Raw genomic sequence first — 14,549 nt, forward strand, 5'->3', positions numbered from 1 at the left:
GCTGTTTTCTAGTTTTCATCACAGGATATCACTTTTTCATCATAGGCCACAATGGGCTCTGAAATGTCACTGCATAGATCCTACAAAAAGAATGTTTCCAACCTGCTGTATCAAAAGAAAGACTTAACTCTGTGAGATGAATCCACACTTGACAAAGCATTTTTACAGATAGGTTCTTTATAGTTTTTATCACAGGATATCAGTTTTTCACTACAGGCCTCAACGGGTACCCTAATGTCCCTGCACAGTTTCTACAAAAAGAGTGTTTTTAACAGGGTGAATAAAAAAAAAAAAATTAACACTGTGAGATGAATCCACACATTGCACAGTGTTTTCACATATAGCTTCTTTCTACTTTTTATCATGGGGTGTTGGTTTTTTTGCCATAGGCCTCAATGTGCTCTGAAATTTACTTGCACAAAGTCTACAAAAACTGTGTTTCCAACCTGATGAATAAAATAAGTTTTAACTGTATGAGATGACTTCTCACATCAGAAGGCATTTTCACAGACAAATTCTAGTTGTTAATCACAGAATATCAGTTTTTTGCTATAGGCCTGAATAAATTCAAAATGCTCATTTGCAGAATCTACAAAAAGAGTGTTTCCAACCTACTGAATCAAAAGAAAAAATTAACCCTTTGAGATGAGTCCACACATGGCAAAGCATTTTTTACAGATCAATTCTTTCTAGTTTTTATCTTGGGATATCGGTTTTCAGCTACAAGCCTCAGTGGATTTCCACATGTCCCTGAGCCAATATTACAAAAAGAGTGGTTCCATCTGCTGAATCAAAAGAAAGTTTTAGCTCTGTGAGATGAACAACAAAGCATTTTCACATATAGCTTCTTTCTAATTTTTATCTCAGGATATTGGTTTTTCACTCTAGGATTCAATGGGCTTCAAAATGTCTCTGTGCAGTTTCTATAAAAAGAGTGTTTCCAACCTGTAGAATCAAAATAAAGTTTTATCTCTTTGAGATCAATCTATGATGGTGCAAAGCGTTTTTACAGATAGCTTCTTTTTAGATTTTATCACGTGATATATGTTTTCACTATAGGCCTCAATGGGCTTTGAAATGTCCCCACACAGATGCTAGAAGAAAAGCGTTTCCAACCTGCCTAATCAAAAGAAAGGTTTAACACTGTGAGATAAATCCACAAACCACAAAGCATTTTCACAGATAGCTTCTTTCTATTTTTTATTGCAGTATATTAGGTTTATCACTACAGGCCTCAAAGGGCTTTCAAATGTCCTTGTGCAGATTCTACAAAAAGAGAGTTTCTAATCTGCTGAATCAAAAGAAAGGTTTAATTCTGTGAGATGAATCCACACATCACAAAGTGTTTTCACATATAGTTTTTTTCTAATTTTTATCATGGGATATTGATTTTTCAGTCTAGAATTCAATAGGCTCCAAAATGTTTCTGTGCAGTTTCTACAAAAACTGTTTCCAACCTGCTGAATCAAAAGAAATGTGTAACTCTGTGAGATGAATGAAGAAAGAGCAAAGTGTTTTAACAGATAGCTTCTTTTTAGTTTTTATCATGGGATATTCTGTTTATCACTCTAGGCCTCAATGGGCTCTCAAATGTCCCTGTGCAGATTCTACAAAAAGAGTATTTCCAACCTGCTGAATCAAAAGAAAAGTTTAACTCTGTGAGATGAATTCACACATCTGAAAGTGTTTTCACATAGATTCTTTCTAGTTTTTATCACAAGATATCATTTTTTCACTATAGGCTTCAATGGGCTTTGAAATGTCCCTGCAAAGAATCTACAAAGAATATCAGCCATGGAGGCCTATAGTAAAAAGCCAAATATCCCATTATAAAAACTAGAAAGAAGCTCTCTTTGCAATTACTTTGTGATGTGTGGATTAATCTCACAAAGTTAAAGCTTTCTTTTGATTCAACAGGTTGGAAACACTCTTTTTGTAGAATCTGTGAAGGGATATTTCTGAGCCAATTGAGGTTTATAGAAAAAAAACAAATATCCAATGAGAAAAACAAGAAAAAAGGTATCTCTATCTGTGAAACTGCTTTGCAATGTTGGACTCATTTCACAGAGTTAAATTTTTCTTTTGATTCAGCAGGTTGGAAACACTCTTTTTGTAGAATCTGTGAAGGAATATTTCAGAGCCCTTTGAGGCCTATAGAGAAAAAGTGAATATCCCAAGATAAAAACTAGAATGAAGTGACCTGTCAATTCACTTTGCAATGTGTGGATTCATCTCATGGAGTTAAACTTTTCTTTTGATTCAGCAGGTTGGAAACACTCTTTGTGTAGAATCTACAATGCAACATTTTGGAGCCCTTGAAGCCTATATGATAAAATGGAATATTCCATCATAAAAATTATGAAGAAGCTCTCTGTGTAACTGCCTTGTGATGTGTGGATTCATCTCATAGAGTTAAAACTTGCTTTTAATTCAGCAGGTTGGAAAAACTGTTTTTGTAGAATCTGAGAAGAGACATTTCAAAGCCCATTGCAGCCTATAGGCAAAAACTTAAAATCCATCGAAAAAAACTTCAAAGAAGCTATCTGGAAACCAATTTGTGATATGTTTATTCATCTCACAGAGCTAAACATTTCTTTTGATTCAGCAGTTGGAAACACTCTTTTTGTAGAATCTGTGAAGGGACATTTCAGAGTCCACTGAGTCCTATAGTATAAAACTGAATAACCTGTGATAAAAACTGGAAAGAAGCTCTCTGTGAAACTGCTTTGGAAAGTGTGGGTTCATCTCACAGAGCAAAACCTTTCTTTCATTCAGCAGGTTGGAAACACTCTTTTGTAGAATCTGCAGAGGGACATTTTCAAGCCCATTGAGGCCTGTAGGAAAAAAATGACTATCTGATAATAAAAACTCCAAAGAAGCCATCTGTGTAACTGCTTTGTGATGTGTGGATTCAACTCAAAAAGCTAAATCTTTCTTTAGATTCAGCAGGCTAGAAACTCTCTTTTTGTAGAATCTGTGAAGGGACATTTTGGATCACTTTGAGCCCTATAGGAAAAAAAATTTTCTGTGCTAAAAACTAGAAAGAAGCTGCTTGTGAAAGCTTTTTACAATGTGTGGATTGATCTCCCAGAGATAAACTTTTCTTTTGAATTAGCAGGTTGGAGACTCTCTTTGTAGAGTCTGTGAAGAGACATTTCCTAGCCCTTTCAGGTCTATAGGGAAAAACGGAATATCTCACAAGAAAAACTAGAGAGAACCTGTCTATAAAACTGCTTTGCAATGTGTGGATTCATGTCACAGAGCTAAACCTTTTTTTGATTCATCACGTTGGAAACACTCTTTTTGAAGAATCTGCAAAGGAACATTTCAAAGTTTGTTGAAGCCTACAGGGAAAAATAAAATATTCTGCAATAAAAAGCAGAAAGAAGGTATCTGTGAAACCTCTTTGCAATGTTGGGATTCATACCACAGAGTAAAACCTTTCTTGTGACTCAGCACATTGGAAACACTTTTTTTGTAGAATCTCCAAAGGGAAATTTCAGAGCCCACTGAGCCCTACTGGGAAAAATTGAATAACCCATTATAAAAACTGGAAAGAATTTACCTTTGAAACTGCTTTTCACTGTGTGAATTCATATCACAGAATTAAACAATTCTTTCCATTCAGCAGGTTGGAAACACTCTTGTTAGAATCTATGAAGGGACATTTCAAAGGTCATTGAGGCCTATAGAGAAAAAGCAAATATCCCATGATAAAAATGAGAAAGAATAAATCTGTGAAACCACTTTGCGATATGTGGATTCATCTCACAGTGCCAAGACCAGCTAGGTAAGGGAGACCCTAACCCAGTGATACTGGAGGAATTAAAGACACACACACACAGAAATATAGAGGTGTGAAGTGGATACTGCAGCAGGAGCATATCCTTAAGTCATAGATCACTCATGCTATTGTTTGTGGCTTAAGAATGCCTTTAAGTGGTTTTCTGCCCTGGGTGGGCCAGGTGTTCCTTGCCCTCGTTCTGGTAAACCCACAACCTTCCAGTGTGGGCATTATGGTCATCATGAACATGTCACAGTGCTGCAGAAATTTTATTTATGGCCAGTTTCGGGGCCAATTTATGGCCAGATTTTGGGGTGCCTGTTCCCAACATGTCTCCCATCTTTGATTTGCAAATTGATAAACACAAAGGTAGCTTTGTCATGGTGAGCTACTTCTCACAGGAGTCAGGATCTGAATCTGCAAACTATACAAAGGCAAACAACAGAGATTAAAGGCACAATGATCATGGAAATCACAGAGCTTCCAAGTGTCTTTTTTTTTCCATTTTAATGGGTTACTAGCTGCTAATCTGCTAATCTGTCTGCAGCTCCTTCCAGCACTCCAGTTCCTGGCATTGAGGTCAGGTGTGCCTGGGATGCTTTAAATATTTGTTCCCAAATTTTGATCTTATCAAGAGCTATTAATAGTTTCCACAAATCCTTAATGTTTAGCTCCCACAGTGGGCCATATCATTTGAGGCTGAGGTGCCACTATACCACCATGTTTCCAGATAACAGGAACTCTTGCCATACTTCTTGCCATTTCTACCATCTGACCATTTTGTTCAGACCATCTGAACATAGTGTGACCATGGCATGCAGACTGAGAGGTGCAATTCAAGCTAAACATCCCCTTAAGGATCAATTAATAATAATTCCATAGGAATCGTTGTGCAGCACCTCTACCTGTTCTGCAATACAATCTTTTAAACAAGTATGTTCATTTTTTCTGGCCAGGTTCGATTTTATTTACGAATAGGTTTTTGAGGGCAGTATGCCTCAATTATAGGAGCAGATTTATTATGGTAAATATTGAGATCAGAAAGTATGTGTGACGGTGTCATAAGAGTGATTACATCCAGACATTATTGCCAGCCAAGATTGATAAATATGCCCAATAAGTATAATTGTTCTGTGTCAGCCCTTATTGAAGGAACACTCATGGCAGTGGTGATCACCGCTATGTTAGCTACCATTAAATTACTCATTGTGACTGGTCCTCCCGCTTTCCTTAGGTTTTCTTCTGCCATCTGTGACAGCTTCTTGATCTGTCCCCAGGTGGATGGCTGTGTTTGACGGGTGTTGCTTGTGACAGGTGGGGTCGTACTCAGCATCAATCTCAACATGGCTACAACTGGGCAGTCCTCAGGATCCTCCCAGAATCTCTTCCTTGGTCTCTGGCTCATGATAAGGTTTCAGGTATCTTGATGGCATCCAAATCGGCTGTTGATTTTGGCCAGGAGAAACACAAGAATAACCTCTACTCCAAGTTATTATTTTACCTATTTCCCAACTTTTTGTTATAGGATCTCTCCACCAAATCAGTTTTTCTGCTTCTGTCTTTGCAGCTGGTTTCTGTAGATGCTGTTCAGCTGCTGATAACATCTGGCCTTTGAGCAGACTCAAAAAGTTTAAAGTTAATAACGCTAGATTCAATTGTGGCATTTTAAATTAACTTTGTGGAATGAACCATGTATGAAGAATCAGAAATCACATTAATAGGCATATCAAAAGCAGGCGATACCTTAATTACAGCTACAAGCTCCACTTTTCGAGCTGAAATATAGGGCATCTGGAAAATTTTACCTTTTGATCCAGAATAAGAAGCTTTACCATTACTAGACCCATCTGTAAAACAATGAAAGTGCTTAGCAGGCTGCAGGTTGTTTACCACAGGAATTGTAAATGCAAACTGTTCACAGTCTTGCTCAGCTAAGGGGATAGTAAAGAAACAGCCTTTTAAATCTATGACTATTAAAGGTCAATTTTTTGGAATTATAGCAGGAGAAGGCAATCCTGGCTGTAATGCTCCCATAGGTTGTATTACTGAATTGACAGCTCTTAAGTCAGTTAACATTTTCCATTTACCTGATTTTTTCTTAATTACCAAAACTGGAGAATTCCAAGGGGAAAATGTTGGAACTATGTGCCCATTTTTGAATTGTTCAGTAACTAATTTCTCTAAAGCCTCCAGTTTCTCTTTACTCAGCGGCCATTGTTCTATCCAAATTGGCTTATCTGTTAAACATTTTAAAGGTATAGGTCTTGGAGGCTTAACAATGGCTGCCACCAAAAAGTGATATCCTAATGTTTGGTGGGAAGTTTGTCTTTCCACTTGAAGCAGTTTTTTCAAAACATGCAAATTTTTTCCTAGTCCCACACTAGGGATATACCCCACTTCATTCATTGTATGTTGACTTTGAGGGCTATATAATTATTTTGGAATTAGAACTTGTGTTCCCCATTGTTGTAATAAATCTCTTCCCCATAGATTTATAGGTACAGAAGTTATAATTGGTTGAATAATCCAGGGTTGTCCATTGGGCCCTTCATAATGCAAAATATAGCTACTTTGATATACTTCAGGGGCTTTACCAACTCCAAGTATGTCAAATTGAGTGGGTTGAATTGGCCACGAGGACAGCCAGTGCTGTAGAGAAAAGATTGAAATGTCCACTCCTGTATCTACCAAACCTTTAAATTTCTTTCCCTGAATAGTTATTTCACAGGTAGGAAGTGTATCAGTAATTTGATTTATCTAATAAGCTGCTTTGCCTTGTTTATTTGTGCTTCCAAATCCTCCTATTCATTTGATTTCACTTTTTCCCATTCCCACATATGACACAATCAGGAGCTGTGCTACACGCTGTCCTGGCTCTGCTCTCCAGGGAACAGAAGTAGGTACAACAATTTGAATTTCCCCATTGTAATCGGAATCAATGACTCCTGTATGTATTTGTACCCCTTTTAAACTTCAATTAGACCTTCCTAAAAGTAATCCTATTTTTCCTGCTGGCTAGGGTCTACAGACCCCTGTTGGGAGCCTTTTCAGGGATAGAAAGTTCATAGCTTTTGTGCAGCATAAATCTGTGGCACTACTGGCTGTGGCAGGGGACAGACATTGTACAGGTGTGAGGGAATGGCCTGAGCTGGAAATGCCCTGGTTTGGAATGGGGTTGGGACGGGACCCTCATGGTGTTTCCCAAGACCCAGTACCCATCTTTATCAAACTTAGTGTGACACTGATTAGCCCAATGTTTTCCTTTCTTACATTTTGGACATATTTCATACTTAGCAGTTTTCTTTTTTCCCCTATCTGGCAGCCTGACTTTCTCATTATTTCTACATTCTTTTTTAGTATGAATATCTTGTTTCAATTCTTTGAGTAATTTAAAATGAAGAGGCTCAAAAGTAGCTATAAGATTTCCCTGTTGATCTGGGGGGTATATTCTAACAGGGAACTGCCAAGCCTCTAAATGACCTTCTCTTCTAGCTTGCTGAATTCCTGCCTGAATAGAACTAAGACTGGTCACTTGAGGTGCTGTTCAAACAGTCACTGGGGCAACTAATTTTCACCCAGTGTCCTCCAGAAAAGAAAGATCTGGAGGGTCAGGCCACTCATTTTCTTCAAAATAATAATGAGGGGGTGCAGAAGGGTAGGGATGAACCTCTCCCTCCTTTGCCGCTTTAGCTTTAGCTTGGAAATAAACCTGCTCTGTTAACCTCTTCTGTTACTTCATTATACTCTGCTTACCCCTCATTATCAGTGTGAAAAAGTCCAAGGTGGAATGAACCAGACCCCACACTTGTCTCATTGTTACCCTGATGCTTCTGAGCTCCCCTTCTTACTCACCATCGGGATTGCTTTAAGAGTACTCGGGTGTCCTCTAGCTAGTTCCATGTTCTCCAACCATTGCTCTGGCAAGCCTTCAACCTGGATTCGAGCCCCCATGTATTGACACCACTTGCTGAGACCAGCTCAGTCGGGGATACTCTAACCCAGTGGTGCTAGAGGAATTAAAGACACACACACAGAAATATAGAGGTGTGAAGTGGGAAATCAGGAGTCTCACAGCCTTCAGAGCTGAGAGCCTTGAACAGAGATTTACCCACCTATTTATTAACAGCAAGCCAGTCATTAGCATTGGCACTTTGGTAATATTCTTTTTGCAGAATCTGAGAAGGGACGTTTCACACCCTGCTGAGGCTTATAGTGAAAAACTGAATATCCTGTAATAAAAACTAGAAAGAAGCTATCTGAGAAACTGCTTTGTGATTTGTGGATTAAGCTCAAAGAGATAAACCATTGTTTTGCCTCAGCAGGTTGGAAAGACTCTTCTTGCAGAATCTGCAAAGAAACATTTTGGAGCCTACTGAGGCTTATAGTGAAAAACCGAATATCCTGCAAGAAAAACTAGAAGGAAGCTGTCTATGGAACTGCTTTGTGATGTGTGGTTTCAGCTCACAGAGATAAATCTTTCTTTTAATTCAGAAGGCTGGAAATACTCTTTTTCCAGAATCTGTGAAGTGACATTTAGAAGTGCTGTGAGGCCTTTAGGGAAAAATCAAATATCATGTGATGCAAACTAAAAAGAAACTATCTGTGAAACCCTTTAGTGATTTGCATATTCATCTCTCTGAGTTACAACTTTCTCTTGATTCAGCAGGTTGGAAACACTCTTTGTGTAGCATCTGCAAAGAGACATTGCATAGTCCACTGAGGCCTATAGGGAAGAACAAAATATCTGATGATAAACTTAGCAAGAAACTATCTGTGAAGTGGCTTTACATTGTGTGGATTTATATCACTGTGTAGAACCTTTCTATTCATTCATCAGTTTGGAAACAGTCTTTTGGTAGAATCTGTGAAGGGACAATTTGGAGTTCATTGAGGTCTATAGGAAAAAAAACAAGTATCCTGCAATAAAAACTAGAAAGAAGCTCTCTGTGATACCACTTTTCAATGTGTGGATTCACCTCACAGAGATACACCCTTCTTTTGAGTCAGTCCATCAGAAAACACTCTTTATGTATAATCTGTGAAGTGACACTTTGGAGCCCATTGAGATCTGTAGGAAAAACAGAATATCCCGTGATAAAAACTAGAAAGAATCTACCTACGAAACCACTTTGTGATGTGTGGATTCGTCCACAGAGTTAAACCTTTTTTGTATTTCAGCAGGTTGGAAATCTCTTTGTGTAGAATCTGTGGAGATATATTTCAGTGCCCAATGAGGCCTAAAGGAAAAAAACCTGAATATCCTGCAATAAAAATTAGAAAGAAACAATCTGTTAAACTGCTTTGCAATGTGTGGATTCATCTCAAAGAGCTAAACCATACTTTAGATTCAGCAGGTTGGAAACTCCCTTTTTGTAGAAACAGAAAGCGACATTTTAGATCCCTTTGAACCCCGTAGGAAAAAAAACAAATTTTCCATGATAAGAACTAGTAAGAAGCTGTCTGTGAAACCCCTTTGCAATGTGTGGATTTATCTCTCAGAGCTAAACTTTACTTTTGAATTAACATTTTGGAGACACTCTTTATGTAGAATCTATGAAGAGACATTTCACAGCCCTTTGAGGTCTATAGGAGAAAACCAAATATCCTGAGATAAAAACTAAAAAGAAATTATCTGTAAAATCACTTTGTGATGTGTGAATTCATGTCACAGAGCAAAATATTTTTTTGATTCCTCATGATGGAAACACTCTTTTCGTATAATTTGTGAAGGGTTATTTCAGAATCATTGAGGCTTATAGCAAAAAAAAAAAAAAAGAATATTCTGTGATGAAAATTAGAAAGAAGGTATCTGTGAAGCCTCTTTGCAATGGGGGTATTCATATCACAGAATAAAATCTTTCTTTTGATTCAGCAGGTTGGAAACACTCTTTTTGTAGAATCTGTGAAGGGACATTTTGGAGCCCACTGAGGCTTACAGGGAAAAACTGAATATTCCACTACAAAAACTAGAAAGAAGTTATCTTTAAAAGTGCTTTTTAATGTGTGGATTCATCTCACAGAGTTAAGCCATTCTTTTTATTCAGCAGGTTGAAAACCTCATTTTTAGAATCTGTGAAGGGACATTTCTGAGCTCTTTGAGACCTATAGAGAAAACACAAATAACCCACGATAAAAACTAGAAAGAATATATCTGTAAAGCCACTAGGTGACGTGTAGATTCATCTTACAGAGGTAAAACTTTCCATTGATTCAGCAAGTTGGAAACACTCTTTGTAGAATCCACAAGGGGACGTTTTGGAGCTCATTGAGTCCTATAGGATAAAAGCAAATATCCCACTATAAAAACTAGAAAGAAGCTATCTGTGAATCCACTTTGTGATGCACAGATTCAACTCACAGAGTTAAACCCTTCTTTTGATTCACCGGGTTGGAAAAAGTCGATGACAACTAGAAAGAAGCTATCTGTGAAACCACTGCATGATGTGTGGATTCATCTCCTTGATAAAGCATTCTTTTAATTCAGCAGGTTGGAAACACTGTTCTTGCAGAATCTGCGAGGTGACATTTCAGAGCCCATTGAGGCCTATAGGGAAAAGGCCAGTATCCCTTGATATAAACTAGAAAGAAGCTATCTGTGAATCATCTTTGTGATGTGTGGATTCACCTCACAGAGTTAAATTTTTCCTTCAATTCAGCAGGTTGGAAACACTCTTTGTAGAATCTGCAAAGGGACATTACAGAGCTAATTGAGTCCTATGGAATAAAGAGAATATCCCATAATAAAGCTATAAAAAAGCTATATATGAAAGCACTTGCGATGTGTGGAATTGTCTCACAAAGTAAAACTTTCCTTTTGATTCAACAGATTGGAAACACTTTTTTGTAGGACCTGCAAAATGACATTTTGGAGCCTTTTGCAGCCTATAGGGAAAAACTGCATATCCCATGATAAAAACTAGAAAGAAGCTATCTGTGAAACCACTTTGGAATTTGCAGATTCATCTCATAGAGCTAAACTTTTTTTTGGTTTCAGAAGGTGGAAACAATCTTTCTTTACGTAGAATCAGCAAAGGGATATTTCAGAGCCCATTGAGACCTAAAAGTGAAAACTGAATATCCCATGATAAAAACTAGAAAGAACTATCTGTGAAAATGCTTTGCTATGTGTGGATTTTTCTCAAAGAGCTAAACCCTTCTTTAAATTCAGCATGTTGAAAAAACTCTCTTTTTGTAGAATCTGCAAAGAAACATTTTGAATCCCATTGAGGCCTATAGGAAAAAAACGAATATCCTGTGATGAAAACTAGAAAGAACCTATCTGAGGAACTGATTTACAATGTGTGGATGATTTTCAAAAAGTGAAACTTTTCTTTTGCTTCAGCAGGTTGGAAACACAATTTTGTAGAATTTCAGAAGGAGATTTCAAAGTCCATTGAAGCCTATTGGGATAAACTGAGTATCCTGAGATGAAAAGTAGAAAGAAGCTATCTGTGAAACCATTTATGATGCGTGGATTCATCTCACAAGTTAAAACTTTCTTATGATTCAGCAGAATGAAAATACTCTTTTTTGTATAAACTGTGAAGGGATATTTTGGAGCACATTTAAGCCTATAGGGAAAACGGGGACATCCCACGACAAAAATTAGAAAGAAGCTCTCTGTGAAACCTCTCTGTGATGTGTGGATTCATCTCACTGAGTTAAACCTTCCTTTTGATTCAATTCCTTGTTAACACTTTTTTGTAGAATCTGTGAAGAGACATTTCAGAGCCAGTTGAGGTTTATAGGAAAAAAGCAAATATCCTGTGATAAAAACTAGACAGAAGCTATCTCTGAAATCTCTTTGTGATGTGTGGTTTCATCTCACAGAGCTAAATATATATTTTTTTGATTCAGTAGTTTGGAAACGTTTATGGAAGTATCTGCAAATGAACGTTTTGGAGCCAATAGAGGCCTATAGTTAAACACAGAATATCCCATAATAAAAACTAGAAAAAATTTATCTGTGAAATTGCTTTGCAATGTGTGGATTGATCTCATAGAGTTAATCATGTTCTTTGACTCAGTGGGTTGGAAACACTCTTTTTGTAGAATCTGCCAAAGGGACATATCAGAGCCAATTGAGGCCCATAGGAAAAAATTGAATATCCAATGACAAAAACAAGAAAAGAGCTATTTATGAAACTGCTTTGCCATGTTGGATTTATTCCACAGCGTTACATTTTTCTTTTCATTCAGCAGGTTGGAAACACTCTTTTTGTAGAATCTGCGAAGGGACATTTTGGAGCTCATTGAGGTCTATAGAGAAAAACAGAATGTCCCAAGATAAAAACTAGAAAGAAATGATCTGTCAAACCTCTTTGCAATGTATGGATTCATCTCACCGAGTTAAACTTTTGTTTTGATTCAGCAGGTTGGAAACACTCTTTGTATAGAACATGCAATGGGACATTTTGGAGCCCTTGAAGTCTATATGGTAAAACAGAATATCCCATAATAAATCTAGAAAGAAACTATCTGTGAAACTGCTTTGTGATGTGTAGATTCATCTCACAGAGTTAAACCTTGCTTTTGATTCAGCAGGTTGGAAACAATCGTTTGTAGAATCTGTGAAGAGACATTTCAGAGCCCACTGTGACCTATTAAAAAAACTTAATATCCGTTGATAAAACTTCAAAGAAGATATCTGGAAACTGTTTTGTGATGTGTGGATTCATCTCACAGAGGTGAACCTTTCCTTCCATTCAGCAGGTTGGAAGCGCTCATTTTGGAATCCGCAAAGGGACATTCCAGAGCTCATTGAATCCTGTAGGAAAAAAGTGAATATACTGTGATAAAATCTAGAAAGAAGCTATCTGTGAAACTGCTTTGTGATGAGTGGGTTTATCTCACAGAGTTAAACCTCTCTTTCAATTCAACTGGTTGGGAACAGTTTTTATGTAAAGTCTGTGAAGAGACATTTTGGAGCTCATTAAGGCCTGCAGAAAAACACTGAATACCCCACTATGAAAACTAGAAAGAAGCTATCTGTGAAACTGCTTTGTGATGTGTGGATTTATCTCACTGATTTAAACCTTTCTTTTAATTTAGCAGGTTGGAAACACTCTTTTGTTAGAATCTGTTAGGTGACATTTCAAAGTCCATTGAGGCCTACAGGGAAAAATCGAATATCTGGCTAAAAAACTTCAAAGAATCTATCTATAAAAACACTTTGCAATGTGTGGACTTATTTCACAGGTTTAAGACTTTTGTTTGATTCCGCAGGTTGGAAACACACTTTTTAGCATATCTGTGAAGAGACATTTCAGAACCCATTGAGGCCTACATGGAAAAACTGATTACGTTGGGAATAGTCCCCCAAGTCTGGCCATAAACTGGCCCCAATACTGGCCATAAACAAAATCTCTGCAGCATTGTCACATGTTTGTGATGGCCATGATGTCCATGCTGGAAGGTTGTGAGTTTACCAGAATGAGGGCAAGGAACACCTGGCCTACCGAGGGAGGAAAACTGCTTAAATGTGTTCTTAAACCACAAATAATAGCATGAGTGATCTCTGCCTTAAGGACATGCTCTTGCTGCAGATAACTAGCCAGAGCCCATCTCTTTATTTTGGCCCATCCCTTTATTTCCCACAAGGAATAATTTTAGTTAATCTATAATCTATAGAAACAATGCTTATCACTGGCTTGCTGTCAATAAATATGTGAGTAAATCTCTGTTCAAGACTCTCAGCTCTGAAGGCTGTGAGACCCCTGTTTTCCCACTCTACACCACTGTATTTCCGTGTGTGTTTCTTTAATTCCTCTAGCACCACTGGGTTAGGGTCTCCCCAGCCAAGCTGGTCTTGGCAAACAGCACCCATATGCGGGAGCTTAAACCCAGGCTGAAGGGTCACCAGAGCAATGGTTGGAAAACGTGGAACTAAGCTGGAGAACACTCGAGTACTTTTAAAGCTATCCCCGTTGTGAGTAAGAAGGGGAGCTTGGAAGCATGGGACAAGTGTGGGCTCTGGTTTGTTTCACCTAGGAACTTTTTCTCTCTAATGATGAGGAGAAAGGAGAGTATAACAAAGTAACAGAAGATGTTACAGAGCAAGTTTTTTGCCAGGTAAAGCTAAAGTGGCAAAGGAGGGAGAGGTTCATCCCTACCCTTCTGCAACCTCTCATCATTATTTTGAAGAAAAAAAGTGGCCTGACCCTTCAGATGTTTCTTTTCTGGAGGACACTGGGTGAAAATTAGTTGCCCCAGTGACTGTTCGAGCAGCATCTTGAGTGACCAATCTTAGTTCTATTCATGAAGGAATCCAGCAAGCTAGAAGAGAAGGTGATTTTGAGGCTTGGCAGTTCCCTCTTAGAATACACCCCCCAGATCAACAGGGAAATATTATAGCTACTTCATGTCTTTTCCTTTTAAATTTTGGAAATGCCATGAGGAGCCCCTATCAGGCCCCCTTCCAAACCAGGGCATTTCTGGCTCAGGCTATTTCTTCACCCCTGTACAATGTCTGTCTCCCACCACAGCTTGTAGTGCCACAGTAGATTTATGTTGCACAAAAGCTGGGAGCCTTTGACCTGGAGAACCCCAGCAAAAGGTCCCAACAGTAGTCTGTGGATCCTTGCCAGCAGGGATGATACGATTACTTCTAGGAAGGTTTAGTTTAAGTTTAAAAGGAGTACAAATACATACAGGAGTAATTGATTCAGATTACAATGGGGAAATTCAAATTTTTCTATCTACTTCTGTTCCCTGGAAAGCAAAGCCAGGAGACTGGAAAGCAGAGCCAGGAGAGCGTATAGCACAG

This window comes from Gorilla gorilla, chromosome 3 (genome assembly GCF_029281585.2).
Source record: "Gorilla gorilla gorilla isolate KB3781 chromosome 3, NHGRI_mGorGor1-v2.1_pri, whole genome shotgun sequence".
In the NCBI taxonomy this organism is placed as follows: domain Eukaryota; kingdom Metazoa; phylum Chordata; class Mammalia; order Primates; family Hominidae; genus Gorilla; species Gorilla gorilla.